This window comes from Mobula birostris, chromosome 6 (genome assembly GCF_030028105.1).
Source record: "Mobula birostris isolate sMobBir1 chromosome 6, sMobBir1.hap1, whole genome shotgun sequence".
Classification (NCBI taxonomy): Eukaryota; Metazoa; Chordata; class Chondrichthyes; order Myliobatiformes; family Myliobatidae; genus Mobula; species Mobula birostris.
In genome coordinates, this window is record NC_092375.1 from 184852860 (window position 1) to 184867751 (window position 14892).

The following is a 14892-nucleotide window of genomic DNA, read 5'->3' on the forward strand; positions in this document are numbered from 1 at the left end:
GTAGCTAAACCACACATGAAGGCGAGGAGCTGGACTTGGTTGTCAGAAGCCAGTTGATGTGCATAGCACTGGGAGCATTTAATAGTGTGAGATTATCCCACCACCACCTCCAGCTGTGACAGTCTGAAGGAACCAGGCAGGAATGCAGTGCAGGCCAAAATGTCCTTAGCAATTTTATTAATGACCTTCTGTGACAAGATCAGGAGTGGGGATTTTGGCTGATGATTGCACTATGTTCAACTCCATTTAAAGCTCCTCAGCAAATGGAACTGTTCACGTTTGCATGCAGCAAGATCTGGCCAATTGTCAGCACTCGCCATATTGATGTCCAGTAATATTCATGTCACAACAGTACCAAGCAATAACCAATGTCAGGAAGGCCAAGTTTAATCAACTCTCCTTGACACTTAGTGGCATTATCATTGTCAAGTATGTCACATTAACATCTCGGCATCACAAGTTAACAGCAATTTAACAGCACCAGCCAAGTAACTATCGTGGCTGTTAGAGCAGGTATTCTGTGATGGATGTCTCACCACCTGTCACCTCAAATGTTTTTCTGCCATTAGCAAGGCTTCAGGCTGTAGCATGATATCTGAATAAGAGAAGCTTCAACTCTCAAGAAACTCAACAGCATCCAGGATAAAGCTGTTGCTTCGTTGGCACCCTGCCTATCAACCTCAGCATTCATCCTGTCCTTTACCAGTCCACGTGGAACAGCCACAACATGCACTGCCGTCACTCGGCTACTCTGACAGCACCTCCCAAATGAGAAATCTCTGCCACCAAGAGATTACATTATACGACAATGATTTAGTTGATGGAATTGATGGCTTTGTGGCCAAGTTTGCGGATGATACAAAGATAGGTGGAGTGGCAAGTCGGGCTGAGAAAGCAGGGAGCTACAGATTAGGAGAACGGGCAAAGAAATGGCAAATGGAATACTGTGAAGGGAAGTGTATGGTCATACACTTTGGTAGAAACAATAAAGGCATAGACTATTTTCTGAACTGAGAGAAAATCCAAAAATCTGAGGTGCAAAGGGACTTCGGGGTCCTTGTGCAGGATTCCCTAAGGGTTCATTTGAGTCGGTGGTGAGGAAGGCAAGTACAATGGTAGCACTCATTGCAAAAGCAGTAGAATATAAAAGCAAGGATGTAATGCTGAGGCTTTATAAGGCACTTTGGAATATTGTGCGCAGTTTTAGGACCCTTATTTAAGGAAAAATGTGCTGACATTGAAGCAGATTCAAAGGAAGTTCATGAGAATGATTCTGGGAATGAAAGACTTGTTGTATGAGGAACAATTGATGGCTCTGGGCCTTTATGTGTTGGACATTAGAAGAATGACGGGAGATGTCATTAAAACCTATCAGGTAGGCCTAGATAGAGTAGATGTGGAAGGATGTTTCCTATGATAGGGGAACCTAGGACCAGGGGGCACAGCCTCAAAATACAGGGGTGTCCATTTAGAAAAAAAGGAGCCAGTAAGTGGTGAGTCTGTGGAATTTGTTGCCACAGGGGGCTGTGGAGGCCAAGTCATTGGGTGTATTTAAGGCAGAGGTTAATAGATTGGTCAGGACCTCCACAGGAGAATGGGGTTGAGAGGGAAATGGATCAGCCATGATGATATGGCAGAGCAGATAGGCTGAATGGCCTAGTTCTGCTACTAAGTCCTTTGGTCTTATGATTTAATGACTTCTGGCGTATGTACATAAATACTAGCACCTGCAAGCATGTGAACACTACTAAATTACTGACATGGGAATATGTCATCGCTAAGGTTATGTCCTGGAATTCCCTCTCATTAACACTGTGGCAGTACTATGGTTTAACATTGACTCCAGGAGTGTATCAGAGCCAAATGAACGAGCCAAAGGGCGATATGATCGGTGTGTCTGATTTATTAGCTTTAGGCTAGACATGCAGGATGACCCAATCCATTTCAATGGGATTACCATCAATCAGAAAAATGTTACCTCAGCTGCTTTTGTTTCTGTTCCTCTGTATATAATAATAGTGTTCATTAATTGAAACATAATTTGTTCCATTCCCATTCTGACATGTACATCCGTGGCTTTCTCTTGTGCCAAGATAAGGCCACCCCCAAGCTGGAGGAGTGCACTTTATATTCTGTCTGGGTACTCTCCAACATAATGGCATGAATATCGATTCCTCCTTCCAGTAAAACATTCCCCACCCCATTTCCTCTATTCCAAACTCTGACCTTTTACTTCTTCTCACCTGCCTATCAGATCCCCCCCAGGCCCCTCCCTCCTTCCTTTTCTCTATTGTACACTTCCCTCTCCTATCAGATTCTTTCTTGTCCTGCCCTTGATCTTTCCCACCGTCCTGGTTTCATCTGTCACCTTCCAGGTAACCTCTGACCCTTCCCCTCACCTTTTTATTCAGACATTTTCCCCCTTCCTTCTCATTCCTTCTCAGTCCTGAAGAAGAATCTCAGCCCAAAAGATTGATGTTTACTCTTTTCTGTAGATGCTGCCTGACCTGCTGAGCTCCTCCAGCATTTTGTGTGTTGCTTTGGATTTCCAGCGTCTGAGACTTTCTCGTGTTTGTGTGAAATGGTGTTTTTAGGCTTTATTTTTTAGTTATGTTTATTTTTACATGATTTAAATTACATTCAATTGTGTTTAATTACCATAAGCTAATTACCAAATACCATGAACTGCTTAAAGGTGATATTGAATGGGTCCTGATGCAAGGTTTCCACACAAAAAGTTGATCATTTCTTTCCTCCCACAGATTCTGCTTGGCCTGCTGAGTTTTTCTGACACAATGTTTATTGGTACTGAATGGGCTTTCAGAATGTTTGCAAACAGCAGCTCCATCCACTTGAAACAAAGATGTTAAGCATTCAGTTATATTCTGGAGTTATGGTATTTAGCAAATACTAATTTTATTAGCGCCACTCTTCAGAACTGAATGTGGATTGTAGGTTGAATTTAAAATACAGACTTGAACAATGGCCTTCTATCTGACTACAGAAGCCTGCATGTGCATGAATGCAACCCAGTCAGTGGGAATTAACATTCATTTTAGGTGTCTGGAGTGTGGGTGTGAAGAATGTGTTTGAAAACTATATGCATTCTAAAGGAAGCATTGTAGATACATTGTCCTGCTGTTACCTTTGATCTTTAGCATGGAAAAATGTCATGTAATGTTGGGTTAGGGAGGTCTCTGCTCCCAAGAGTGTCTCCAGTATGATGCCTGTTGCTTGTTTTGCTGAATAGAACACTTCTATATCCGCTAGCTTCAGTGCCTCTCCAGTAACGGGGTTCATATCACACAAAAGTAGTTGACAACCATTAAAGGTTAGTGCAGCTGCCAGGTGAGGCTGTGGGTTGAGATAAATATGATCAGTCCCAAAGTCTTTCACAACACAGAACATATTGCCACAAGGGGTAATATGTTGCAGCTCAGTGCAGTACACCAATCTATGAGTTTATCAACCATGCTTGTTGGGTAGTTTACCCAGACTCCACTTTTGAACAAACAATTCTTTTCTTTGTCTCTTAGGTATGTGTGTTTCAAGGTTTGATTTATATGTCACTTTTTGTACTGTACCAGATATTATTCTTAATGTGTGAAAAAAGATTCCAATGAACTGAGTGTCACCAAATGATGCTGAAGAAACTAAATGCTGTGTAAATCTTTTCTGTTTGTGCACTCTTCCTAGTGAAGAGATGAAGTAAGAGTTGACTGTGTGAATTTTTTTACTGTCTTGTGAACAATATACACCAGCTATCAAGCACTCTTGACAAAGCAAAGTCTTGGTTCAATAAAAGTGTAACGGGGAGACCAGACACAACACACACACATACAGTACATTCACACATATTTGCTACTCACTACAATCAATCCACATGCAGCTACATTCTACCCACAAACAGATAGGCACAAACACACAAACCCACACCCTCTTCAACAAGTTCCTCTCGTTCCCCTCCACTGAAGTCCTTCCATGTCCCCTCCCCTACACTTCCTTATTCACCCACAGACCCGCTCCCTCTTTCTCACCCACTCAGCTGTTTTACACAGAACAGTACAGCATAGGAACAGGCCCTTGGCCCGCAATGTGGTGCTGACCCAGCTCGAAAGTAAATCAAAAAACCCCAAAACTAATCCCACCTGCCTACATACTCTCCATATCCCTCTATCTTCCTCACATGCATGTGCTTATATAAATGTCTCTTTAAAAGCCTCAGATAGATAGATAGTTATACTTTATTGATCCCGAGGGAAATTGGGTTTCGTTACAGCCGCACCAACCAAGAATAGAGCATAAATATAGCAATACAAAAACCACAAACAATCAAACATCAATATGCAAACTATGCCAGATGGAAATAAGTCCAGGACCAGCCTGTTGGCTCAGGGTGTCTGACCCTCCAGGGGAGGAGCTGCAAGGTTCGATGGCCACAGGCAGGCACAACCTCCCATGACACCCAGTGTTGTATCTCGGTGGAATATGGCCGGAGTCCAACAGCAAAAAGTTCAATATCCGGTCTACAAACACGTTCCTCGATCGTAATATGACCAGGATTGCACCATTCCTACCCTGGTGATTTCTCATCCTTCCTGCTGTTGTAGCCCCCAGAAATTCCACTTTCACAATACACACCCATGCAATCATCTGCTTGAACTGCTTCCATCTGGCAGACGTTATAAGATTTTCTATGCCCGCACTTCCAGACCGAAAAATAGCTTTTTCCCCAGAGCTAAAATTGCTCTAAACCGATTGATCAAGCATCATCCATAAATTTGTGATATTGCTACTTTAATACCGGTTTTATGGCTGTCATGCATCCGAATTGTGCTTTTGTACTGCTGAACGTTGCTTGTACTGGCTGGTTACTTGATTTTATTTATTGTTTATTTATTTTATTTGTTGTTTTATACTTTACCTTATTGTCACCAAACAATTGGTACTAGAACGTACAATCATCACAGCGATATTTGATTCTGCGCTTCACACTCCCTGGATTACAAATATTAAATATTAAAAATAGTTAAAATTAGTAAATATTAAAAAATTAAGTTATAAATCATAAATAGAAAATAGAAAAATGGGAAGTAAGGTAGTGCAAAAAAACTGAGAGGCAGGTCTGGATATTTGGAGGGTACAGCCCAGATCTGGGTCAGGATCCGTTCAGCAGTCTCATCACAGTTGGAAAGAAGCTGTTCCCAAATCTGGCCGTACGAGTCTTCAAGCTCCTGAGCCTTCTCCCGGAGGGAAGAGGGACAAAAAGTGTGTTGAGTATGAGAGTTGCAAACTCATTTTCGCTGTATTGGTGCATTACAAATTGTACTATGCAATGACAATAAAGATATTTCAATTTCAATTATTTCAATTTCCCCCATTTATCTTTCTTTCTCACTTCCTTCGAATCCATAATTCTTGCTCTCCATCTATTGTCCTCTTAGAAAAGGGGTTGCCAACTTTTTTTTATACCATTTTAAGCGAAAGGACTGTGGACCCCAGGTTGGGAACCCTTGTCCTAGAATGAGATCCTCTCTCTCACTAGTGTTCTTCAATCTTGTGAAGGCCAAATTAGGCTGAGGATCGGGGACCAACAGCAATCTTCCCTAGTTACTTGCCAGGGAGGGCCAGCTGCAGTCAGCCTCGCATTAGTTATAGCAAGTCTGGAGCATCATCAAAAGTTCTGTTGAAATGCTTTATTCTTTCTCCATGAAATCAATCTAAGCTGACTGATCGCATTCTCCCTGTAGCCCAAATCCATTCCACCCACCTCTGGCCACGGAGAAGGCAGCCAATTCTAACAATTTCTAAGGGCTCATCTTTCTAACACTGTTAGAGTCATGAGTCCAAACCACCTTTGTTCTTCTATTGCCATCTTTTGTACAAAAAGGAGCATTGCAAGAGAATTTAAACACAAACAACAGGAATTCTGCAGATGCTGGAAATTCAAGCAACACACATCAAAGTTGCTGGTGAACGCAGCAGGGCAGGCAGCATCTGTAGGAAGAGGTGCAGTCGACGTTTCAGGCCAAGACCCTTCGTCAGGACTAACAAGGGTCTCGGCCTGAAACGTTGACTGCATCTCTTCCTACAGATGCTGCCTGGCCTGCTGCGTTCACCAGCAACTTTGATGTGTGTTGATTGCAAGAGAATGTACTTGTTATCAATCCATATCATTAAACAGCTCAAAAGCTTGATTAGTAATGTAATAAGACTTCTACCAGTAAAACGCTGATCTGTAGGTGGCTGTTTTAGCTGTAGCACCTGCTCGTTTATGGAGATTAGGTTCCATTTTGGATTGGATCCAAAAGGGACATTTTATCTGAAATGGTTCCTTTGTGTTATATGAAAACTAAAATAAAATCAGGAAACTATGAACATGTTTTAATTATTTTCATTATAAATTAACAAGATTTTTGCACTAGTTATTATGGCAAGTTTGTTTTAAATGAGATGTTATTTGTAAATAATCCACTGTGCAGTGATATAGACATTGCCAAGCTTTAGCTTTTATTTTTCACACACTTAAAAATTATAATGGCACTTTGCTTCTTTATAATTTTAAATGGATATTTTGATATCATATACAGTACTGTGCAAAAGTCTTAGATGTGTGTGTCTATATACACACATATATATATATACACACACACACACACACACACACATATGACCCAAGAATTTTCCACAATACTGTATATTGGTTAAAATAGGAAGGAGGTTGGAAATCAGAAATAATGAGGGATAGCTACCCTGAAGAAGTTTAAATCTTCTCCTGGACAGGACTTCAGTGAAACTTGCTCTCACTGCTCCCCCTCTGTGATCTCTGCTGCCCTCTGACTCTTCAATCATGTCCTCACCGGACCCGCTACCACAGCTACGTACAGCGTCCTTTCTAGAAGCTTGTCACCTATCACCTTCCAGCTTTCTTCCTTCCCTTCCTGCATCTTTCCCTCTTCCTGCTCAGTGCTGAAGAAAGGTCTCAGTTTGAAATGTCGACTACTTCCATAGCTGCTGCCTGATTTGTTGAGTTCCTCCTGCGTTTTGTGTGTGTTGCTTTGGATTTCCGGCATCTGCTGACTTTCTTGTGTTTGAAAAAGTACTTAGTTTTGTATTAGTTCAGTAGTATTATGTATTATTTGGTAACTAGAAAGACATAATACTCAGTACTGTGCAAAAGTCTTAGGAACCCTAGATGTATATTTGTACCCATGACTTTTGCACACTATTTTGTACTTAATTATTTACTCTTAGAGAATCATTAAATTATTTTATTTTTATTTTACAATTAAAGTCTCTATTTCCCAGTTTCTCAATTTACCAAATCAACCTGGCAATACTTTATCACATAAAATAGAATTTTATCTCAACATAATACCTATTGCTTTTCAGAAGTTGATAGTATCTTTCTTCAGTTCCCTGATTATTACAATCTGATTTCTGTCTTTTAGATGATTGAGAATTCTAGCCCTACATGAGTCACCGCTGTTGACTAGGTTTACATTTGTATCATGACATAAAGCCATATTTTCTTTCAAATGCTGCTATTATTGGATGACAAATTAATTTTGAACCTATCAGTTATTCTAACTCTAACAACAATGAAGTTACTAATGAGCAAGGTGTTATATTACTTTTCCAGTTTAGCGTGATTCTGTCATTAAGCGAGCTAAGCAGTTGACAAAGTGAATGTTCTGAGAAAGTTTATGGATAGGAGTTCATGCTGATATAAACATGCAAAAGTCTGCAGGTACAGAAATTGAGATCAACACATGCAAAACACTGGAGGAACTCAGCAGGTCAGGCAGCATCCATAGAAATGAATAAGCAGTCGACGCTTTGGGCTGAGTCCCTTCATGAGAACTGAGAAGGAAGGGAAACGATGCCAGAATAAAAAGGTAGGGGGAGGGGAAGGAGGAAGGAGGCTAGCTGGACAGTGATAGGTGAAACCAGGAGGGTGGGTGGGAAAGGTCAAGGGCTGGAGAAGAAGAAACCTGGTAGGAGATGAGAAGTGGACGACAGGAGAAACAGGAGGGGACCCAAATAATGCTTACTTTGGCTTGGATGCCTTTCTAGTCTTATAAAAGCTGCCACTGAAATAATAATGATTCTTGGGGATGGAACAGTAAACGTATTAAAGAATCGTTATTTGTCATGGGATGTGACAGACAAAGGCAGCAGAGGATGGTTGTATATCAAGATCTCATGATTATAAATGAAGTTGTCAAGAAAGCTCTTTATTTTGAGGTGAATGAGGTTCAACATTGTCCAATATTGCACTTTGTAAAAAAAAAAGCCATTTGACTTCTCACACAAAATGCTGGAGGAACCCAGCAGGCCAGGCAGCATCTAGTTTCCACCCAAAATGTCAACTGTACTCTTTTCCATAGATGCTGCCTGGCCTGCTGGGTTCCTCCAGCATTTTGTGTGCGTAGCTTGGATTTCCAGCATCTGCAGAATCTCTTGTTTGCCATTTGACTTACGAGTTTTTTGTAATTATACACATTAGGCTTACTGAAATGTTTTTCCTGAAACAAATATGAAGACAAAAATGTCTCCCCTTTCTGATTTACTTTCTGATTGGATCACACAAAAATGGAAAGTGTGTTGCTTTGTCCAAAGCCCAAGACTTGTAAATCCTAAAGGAAAATGTTATCTCCATAGTTTTTGGTTCCTCCACGTAAATTGCCATGACACTTTTGTTGCAGCTTCATAAATCTCTAGTTCGGCCACAACTATTGCATACAGTTCTGGTTACCTGTTATAGGAAGGAGGTTGAGGCTTTGGAGAAAGTGAAGAAGAGGTTTACTAAGGATTCTTAAACACGAGGAAATCTGCAGATGCTGGAAATTCAAGCAAAGCGTGTGTTACTAAGGATGCTACCTGGATTTGAAGGCATATGCTATAACGGGACACAGTTGGGTTGTTTTTTTTCTGGAGAAGCTGAGGCTGAGGAGAGATCTGATACAGATTTATAAGATTATGAGATACATAGATAGAGTAGACAGATAATGTCTTCCCAGGGTTGAAATGTCTAATACCAGAGGGCATACATATATGGTGAATGGGGTAACTTCAAAGGAGATGTGAGAATCAAGTTTTTTTGCACAGAGAATGGTAGATGCCTGGAATACACGCATGGGGTGGTGGTAGAGACAGGTACATTAGGAACTTCTCAGAGACATTTAGATAGGCATGTAAATGTGAGGAAAATTGAAGGATATGGACATGTTGTAGGCATAAGGGTTTAACTTAATTGGCAATTTGATTACTAAATTATTTGGTTTGGCACAACAATGGACAGGCCTGTCCCTGCACTGTACTCTCTTGTGCGGCTCTAACAGAGGGGCTGGTGGCCACGGACCCAGGCAGGCTATGCTTTGGCCGGTAAGTGCTACCCTTTTAGCTGCTTGGGGAGCCGCAGCAGAGGCCTGCAGTTCAGAAGATGGGAAGGCAGTAGATAGGAATGAGACCAAGAGCTCACACAAGGAGGGGTGGTAGAAAAGATAAGAAGTTCAAGGAGAAAGACAAACAACGGTTTAATCAGGCAGTGGCAGAATGGGTGATCGTAGGTTCAAAGCTGGTTCGAAATCAAGGAAGGTTGTAAGGAGAGTTAATTGTGGTGAGGGGACAGGCTGTGCCAAAGGTGTCAATAATTCACCTAATGGACAGGTATTTGAATCCAGTGCTACTCTGGGGAAACCATGTTGTTTCAGAAGTCTATCTTCAGGCCCTCTCATGGAAATCTGCTCCAGGATCTCCTGCAATGCACAAAATGAAATATTGCCAGAGGATAACGTCTTTTCATGTCCCACCTCCTTAACCACTGAGATTGGTGTGAAGCAGAGGGATGATCAGGTGGGCTCAGTAGAATTTCTGGAGTGAAGTTAAGTGATCAGGAAATGGGGTTGCCATGATTCATTCCAGAGCAGTAATTGATTCAGAGCTGCAACATAACTGAGCAACACAACCCAAGCAAATTTACCAGATTTTTTTTTTCCATTTTGTGCCTTTATAGCAGGAAGGGTACGTGATAGATACTGTCAGAATCTGTTAATTGGCAAGTTTTATATGGTAATGAATGCACACTTATATCAAAGTTAATTTTTGCACAACTAGTGTATTTCTTTGAAGAATATTTTAAGGGTTTACCCAAAGGGTGAATATTCCTTTAATGGAATGGGTTTTAATGGAATGGAATGGACAGGGGTTTTCAACCTTTTTTTATGCCATAGCCCTTACCATTAACCAAAGGGTCCATGGACTCCAGATTGGGAGCTCCCAGAATATTTTCTTCTCATCAGTCTTGCTAGAAATAACTGATTTTACTGCCTCCTTCTCGATACGAGTACAGGCATGGCTTGGACTTAAAGTCCACACTCAGAATTTCCCTCAATACCCTACTAGAAGTTTCTTCTCCATGAAACTTTAGTAATTGTATCATCAGATTGTGGAGTGGGACAAAATTAGGTTGCTTCCACCAGCGATTGTATCTGTTGGAAATGTAATAAGTCTCGAACTGAATTTGAAATACTACGTATTTGAAATAAACTGACTTCAAGGCTGAAATTTAATCTAAAGTTTCAGGTGCCTGGTAGAAACTGTTTGAACTTTAGGATCATGCAGCCATTAACCATTCTCAACCTATGCTACACAATATACAACGTACACCAACATGTTCAATTTCTCACAAGAGTAATATTAGAATTGCTTTGCTAATATTTGTATTTCTCAAAATTATACTTCAGTCTAGTACAGTGTGCAGTTAATAACATTCTGCTCAAATTCTCTCAATGCTTGAAGATTTCTGCCATTTTAGCTTTTGCTGTATGATCCATCTATGCTCATTTCTGTGTGTTGTTCCATTATCCCAAAGGCTATTTCACTGCTGGTGTGTGCATGTGTGATATATTTGCTGGCTGTGTGCTCAGGAAGGCAAACTGAGAGGAAGAGCGGCCTCACAAGTCCGGTTTCTTGTAAGGATATTAACTCATTAGAGTGCAGCCATTTGTTATGAACACAGGCAGTTCCTACTGACTGGAACACAATTTAAGAAATCCTGGACAATCTTTGCTAATTAGATGAAATAAGAGCTTAAATCAAACACTCAGTGTTGTGAAAATATTGTTGATTTTTTCCACGATGGGTACTATAGGCTACGTAACGGATAATATAAATTCAGGTAAGATTTATGATATTTATTCATGAGCTGAGTTAGAATCCTGACTTTTCATCTTTTTATAAATAGTCTTGATGGTATGAAGATGATGTCTACAGGAATTATTATTTTGCTCTCTCAGATATTAGGATTGAACTATCATTCAACAATCCGTAATGGGATACAGTTCTAACTGGGAAATTATGTCATCCATTTCAGAATCGTTGCTGTGCAGTTTGTAATGTCAGTCACAGGATGCATGTACTTTTAGTTCTTTTCATCAAATGGAGTCATGAGAGATAAGAATGATGGTGTTTTGTGAAGTATTCCATACCAGTCTATTGTACTCACTTGCACTGGGAAACATGATTGCTTGTCAGGACTCTAAACAGTCACGGGATAACTTTTCTACAAAAACTCAAGGTCACAAAAAGTGTAATGTGAAAAGCAGATAAACCCTGGCTAAAATGGTTTGCTTGAGTTCCAGTGTCTCGGCTAACAGCAGCAACTAGACTGATAAGAGTGGAGAAGTTCCAGTCTGTCTGAAAAATAGGCACACAGAGGCCACTGATCTCTACATTCAAGTGCTTCCCCCACCCCGCACAATGTTACATTTGTGCTAGAGTTTCATGGAAATGATTCAGTGTGAAACCTGCCCTGTCCAGATCGTTCATTCAAAGGCAGCAGGGAACGGCTGCAAAGCAAGCGTCTCACACAATGCCTCTTGAAGAGGAAGACACTCTAGCAGAGAGTAGGGAGATGATGCAAGGGGTCCAAATAGGGCTCCCAGATGCAGGCACAAACTGTATGAGGTCATTTCCATCAATGTTACGATAGATGCTTGTGCTACGGGGAGATTGGTAAGGATATGTTCGGGTAGGTTTTAGTCCTTGTGCTGATTCACTCACTCAATCTCTCAAACCCAAGTTCACAGCCACACCCTTCATACTCAGCCAATTTTGCCCTGTTGGTACTACCATGCCAATCATGGTGACAGACATTGACATCCACACCAAGAAGACACGTGCCCTTGATACTTTTAAAGCTTTCAAGTAGGACCTCTACCGCTTGTTACACAGCTGACATTTAGGGCAGCAATTTCCCTCGGGATCAATAAAGTATATCTATCTATCTATCTATCTATCTATGAAGGTTCTCCATCTCTGTCGATGTTCAGGGTTTCTTTCATCATGTCAGTAGCTTCCTCTTGGTTTTTACTTCAGTCATTCAATTACTGATTGGAGACTCAGGAACACCATCACATCCAGATGTAGAAGGATTCTTCATTGCTGTTTCCATAACAATTTGTTTTTACCAGTCAGGGTTGTTAGCCCTGTGCTGAACCTCCGAACTTGGTGCACCAGTGGACTACTCTTAGTCTGGCCTCTACCCTTTGAACTGTTTGGCAAAGGATAATGTTTTGACTCCAGCCAACATAGTTCTCTGGGTCATTGAGGTACGCAAGCCTCCAAACCACAACAAGGTTGTAGTCCTCCTGTAGGCAAGGTAGGACCATAGGTGGTAATTAGGAGAATGCGTCTTTACACATGCTCAAACTTTCATCATGAAGCATCGTGAAGGATGGAGTCAATGTTGAGGTCAACAAGACTATTCCTTCTATCTGCCTGCTACGAAGCCATCCCTTTAATTGGTCATTGAGACGAGTTGTATCCAAGAACTGAAATGAAGTACTTCAAAATGGCTAAGTATATCAAACCGAGGCTTGACTAATTTGTGGAACAGCTCTCCCAGTTTAGAAACCAGTTCCCAGATATTTGTGAGAAAGACTTACCAAGGTCACCTGGACTCGAGAGTGATATCACAGCATCCAGATTTGGTGCCAAGGTGAGGTTTGTCTAGACTCAGAGGCTTGCTAACCCACTTCAGAGAGCACTTTTGAGGTCAACTGCATTGAGGGGTCTAGAGCTAAGCTATCCTGTGGATCATTCAGTCTCTTTGTTATGGAATTGTACAGCATTGTTCACTTTCTGAGAATTAGGTGTATCAATAATTAAAGCAGGTGTTTAACCTAATAGCTTTAACTTGTTTTACATCCTCGCCTACTTGATTGGTTTAACAGGTGCCGAAGGTATTTAGAGGGCAGCATGAGCCTATCTTGAAAAATAGATCGCCAGTTCAACCAGTTGACTAGATGCAGCATCTATAGGTCTCAGCACCCAAAAATAACCGGATGCATCCTTGCAAGCTGCTAAAATAAAAACAGCTGTCACCATCAAGTCTGAGAGGAGATAGAGGCATATTTAACTGGAGCTGGTCTCCAGTTAATTGCTTCAATAAGAGGGATTTTTTTTTGTTTTTAGTGGACACAAGTTAGGAATACTGCTGGTACAGGATTAAAAAGGAGTTTCTTCTATGTAAGTTACTGACGTACACATCCCACCAGTTAAAGGTCTGCTGAATTAAAAAGGTAAGTATAAACACTGTGATGTACACTGTTTTCATTAGTACCTTAGCTTCTTTTTCTCTGTTTAAAGTGTGTACCAGTATTTGAGTTTATCAGGACAAAAATGAAAGATTTTTGTATCTTTTTAAGGATGCTCTTGTGTCCAGCTTAATTTTACAAATTGCATTTTAGCTTCTGTCTGTGGGAAATGCAGGAAATTGAAAATACAAGGCAGAAGTTGCCAACAAGGTCTCAGTTGTTTTGTAACATTTGTCCTGTTAATCCTGGTATGATAATTTCTACGGCTAGGGAATTGGTAACATGAAAGCCTTTAATCCAAAATGGTTCAAATTGCCAAGCCAATTGCAACTATGGCAATTTGCTAATTTACAAAACTTTTTTTTGAAATTAGTAATTTTAGTTTGATTATTCTATTTTGTAACATTTTATAAGTATTAAATATTTTTTCTATTACTATATACCCTTTTACAATGTTTGAAAAGTAAAGAAGATCAACAGAGTTTAACTATTCTGTACATACAATTAATCAGAGTGCATTGGGGTTGCACAGCATTTTTGTTTAGGGCACTTCAAATGCCTCAGAGCTCTAAATAATGTTTTAAAAAATCACACACTTTCTTTTTTGCGAAGTATTATTGAGAAACATACAGAGAAGGCAGCTCAGTATACTTGAGGAGAGCTGACTTAACCTCGAGAAGCCATTTTGGAGCCCTGAACACCAGTTGGTGCTTTCTCTTAATCTCACACGGCTGAGTATGCAGTCAGCAGTAGGAATTACTCCCTCAATCAGTGCTCTCCAAGTACAGTTCAGTTTATGGTTAACTTTTTTCAGCTTCTTCATGTGATTTGTTTTTTTCAAACTGGTATAAATCTATGGGATGGTGCACTAGTGAAGGATGATTTTTAATAATTCATTCAAGCGACGTGGCCTTTGCACGCTTGTCCAGTGTTTAATTGCTCATCTCTAACTGCCTTTGAGAAGGTGCCTTCTTGAACTACTTCAGTCCACGAGGTGTGGATCAAACCGTAATGCTGTTAGGGAGAGAGTTCCCGGGTGAAGACTCGGTAGTGTGTTTCCAGGTCAGGATGGCATGTGGCTTGGATGGCACCTCCAGGCGATGGAGCTTCAATCCTTTCACAGCCTTTGTCCTGCAAGCTGGTGAAGCGTCCTAGGTTTGGAAGGTCCTGTCAAATGAGTATTGGTGAGTTTCTGGAGATGGTACAAACTGCTGTTGCCCTGATCTGAGGGCTTATTGACAAACCGTTGCTAGGTCAGAGGCACCTTCAGGAGATCCAAGTAATGGAGAGC

At 40.8% G+C, this 14892-nt stretch overlaps 1 protein-coding gene across 5 annotated transcripts in view; it reads left to right on the top strand.

The window, feature by feature from the left end:
• The window catches only part of LOC140199637 (xin actin-binding repeat-containing protein 2-like), a 172777-nt gene that overhangs the window by 79061 nt on the left and 78824 nt on the right, over positions 1 to 14892 (top strand). The window contains exon 1 of one of the 5 annotated variants that reach the window (XM_072262053.1): positions 13390 to 13586. The exons of the other annotated variants lie outside the window; for them this stretch is intronic. The gene's annotated coding sequence lies outside the window, so the exon portion shown is untranslated. Of the gene's footprint in view, positions 1 to 13389; positions 13587 to 14892 lie in introns of those variants that run through there. 5 annotated transcript variants of the gene reach the window in all.